Raw genomic sequence first — 3,394 nt, 5'->3', positions numbered from 1 at the left:
AAACTGCGTGCGAAGCACTCCTTGTTTAATCTTGTCGCGTACAAAATGACAATCGATTTCAATATGTTTGGTACGTTCATAAAAGATAGGATTAGCTGCAATCTGAAGAGCAGCTTTGCTATCACAATAGACTTCTACAGGCTGCTTGATGGGCACTCCAAGTTCAGCAAACAGTCCCAATAACCAAACTACTTCTGCTGTCACAGCTGCTAGGCTTCGATACTGCAAAGCTTCTTGACATTGTATGTTGCTTCTTGGACTTCCATGAGATAAGTGAATTGCCAAATTTGACTAAGTATCCAGTTATAGGCCTCCTTGTATTTGGACAACTCGCCCAATCTGCATCACAAAAACATGTTAAGCAATCTGCATCAGTACTTGATCACGCCCAACTATGCCTTATAAAAAGGACTAAGCGTTCGTTGCAAATATAATCCGATTTACAAGTCCGGAGTCAAATCCCACAGAGAACTAAGGCTTAGCTACAATTGTTCAGTATTGCTAAGAAAACAAGCTCGAACAATTCCTAAGTTATAAATATTAAGATTCTTATATCTAATAAACTAAATTATTAAATTAGTAGGTTAACAACTAAAGATACTACGAGTTGGAGAAAAGATTAAGGAGGTCTAGAGTTATGATTTCCCCAATTGTCGGAATCCTTCCCGCTATGTCTTCTATAATTTCGCCTAAGTATTCTCTACCGATCATGAGCGCTCTGCGTGTTGTAATTCTCTCCCGAGTAATTACGACAATTTACTAGACATACTGTCCCGAGTTACGCTAGCTGGCTTTAATTACAGCTCACTTAGATCGCACCCAAGGTTTCGTTATCCCTAATCCCACTTTTAAACCCTTGGTTATTGATTTCTCACATACCTCGGGAGTGATGTTGTTCAACAACTACCTAAATATGCACTCTCTCCCGAGTAATACATACTAAATAGGCACAACTAATTGAGGGCCTTCAATCAACCACAAGAATAATATAGTTGAACAAATAGAGAAAATACTACGGCTCAATTATATAAAAACATAACAAGAATTTATCCTACAAAAGGTTCCATCAAAACCCTAGATAACAAATTAGATATTCATAATAGTATGCATAACTACAATACTAGAATTCATAACCAATAATGAAAATAGGAAGAAGGAAGTGAAAAACTCGTAGAAGAATTCTCCGCCTTGCTCCTAGTGTGTTCTTGCCTCCTTAGGTCAAATCTCCGACCTCCACGACGGCTCTGTGCTCTTCCTAGGTCTAAAGTGTGTCCAGAGTCCACAAAATAACGTTTTTACATGTATTTATACCAAGTAGGGTCGGGCCCAGACGAAACACCCTTTCCTGCGCGAATTAGGACTTAGCTCTGCGAATTTTGTACAGCCGCGCTGCACGCTGCGTCGCACAGAGCGGCGCGGTAGTGGGAAACTTCAGAGACTTGATTTCTGACGCCTGTTGTGAATTTGCACTATTGCGGTGCACAGTGCGGCGCAGTAGTGCAAATTTCTCAGAGTGAAATTTTTCTCTTCTTTTGACATCAAGACTTGGTACACGATCTCCGAACACGATCCCGGCTTAATGCATTGGGCTTTTACTCAGACTTCAAAGCTCCAAATTGATCGATTTAGCTCCAAATTAACTTTTGAACTCGGGATGACTTCCTGCAAGGCATAGAACACGTACTAAGTGTAATTCAATATCATTTGAGCTTAAGCACACGTAGAAATGCAGTAATTGGAATGTAATACTACGGCTAAAACATGAGTTTCTAGCCTCACATCAACACCCCACACTTAAACCATTGCTCGTCCTCGAGCAATCAAACTACACTTTATATAGACACGACCTTTTTTTAAACAATTCTCCTAACTCATCACACCAAGATTATAATTAAACTAAACACAAAAGCGTAACATCTTCACCTCAAGATTTGACTCACAAGTACCACACATTATTCACAACTCACCCACTTACTATAACATAGAGGTCACTGGCATTTTCTTTCCTTCATGAATCAAGTGCGATCGATATTAGGCAAAGGAAAAGAATCTTTGGGGCATGCTTTATTTAGGTCTTTGTAATCTACACACATTCTAAGTTTGTTTCCCTTCTTAGGGACTACTACTACATGTGCTAACCTTCGGGATATTTTACTTCCCGGATGGACCCTATTTTGAGAAGTTTGGTTACCTCGTCTTTGAGGAAAGCGTGTTTGACTTCGGATTGGTCCTTCTTTTTTGCTTCACGGGACGGAATTTCGGGTCCAAGCTTAGTTTATGGGTGGTAATCTCTGGTGGGATCCCTGTCATATCGAGATGGGACAAATCAAAGCAATCCACACACAACAAAAGAGAGTAGTTCCACACAATAAAATTTAAGAACACTTAGGAACTCAAGATAGAAAGAATTCACTCACTCTCAGAAATAATATTCATATGCCACAAAAGATGAACCATAGGCTTGCCCGTAGTGTATTACTCTACTAATCGAGCTCATTCAGTCTAGGTCAAGTAGGACTTTATTTGGTTGTAATGTAGGCCGTGGGACGGGTAGGATGCATTTAGATAAAAGAGCGACTACACCTCCCTAAGCACTTTAATACATATAGTTTAATATTCAAGCCCTTACTTATGTCAAACCATAACTCCACCTTCACATCAATATATATTAACTCCATACTTTTTTAAGCACGATTACATCAAGAGTCACCGCTTATCAAGGAATATTTTTTTTCTTCACAGCAGTACAACTATTTTTTCTTTTCTTTCTTTTTCAATTCAAGTGGCTCTTACTTTTTCAAAACAGTGCACCCTTCTCCTTATTTCATTAGTTCCACTCAAAAGCCAAACCAGCCACCCCACACTTTAACTTTTACACAATTCATAAACAATTCAAGTGCTCATGAGAGGTTACAATGGTTCAAATAGATGGTTAATTCAAACAAATGGGTAAGGCTTGTAATGTGGTTGCCAAAGAAACAGGATTACAGGCTCAAAGGGGTTAACTACGATACATAACAATTAGGCGAGTAAAATATACATATCTGGTTCAACAAAGAAACGCCTATATCACTTCCAAGACTGAACAAAATTACTATTTCGCTTTGCAAACACACGGGGTAAGTTCTAGACATCAAATGCAATGCACAGAATAATACACAAACCTCACACCACATGACACATAACTCATTCAGGATTGGATTCATCAAGACACTCTAGTCAAAGCAGTTAAGCAAATTTATGATCATACGATTTAAGGTACTTCTATGAGAGTCAAAAACTGAGCCTAAGCGTCACAACCAAAGTACTCGCTATTCTCAAGGCATAACAAAGTCAAGGATATCGCTGCAATTCAATTCATCTCACACTAGCTCCTACTCCTAAAAAAATTAAA

This window comes from Nicotiana attenuata, unplaced genomic scaffold (genome assembly GCF_001879085.1).
Source record: "Nicotiana attenuata strain UT unplaced genomic scaffold, NIATTr2, whole genome shotgun sequence".
NCBI lineage: Eukaryota > Viridiplantae > Streptophyta > Magnoliopsida > Solanales > Solanaceae > Nicotiana > Nicotiana attenuata.
Note: the sequence above shows the minus strand (reverse complement) of the source record.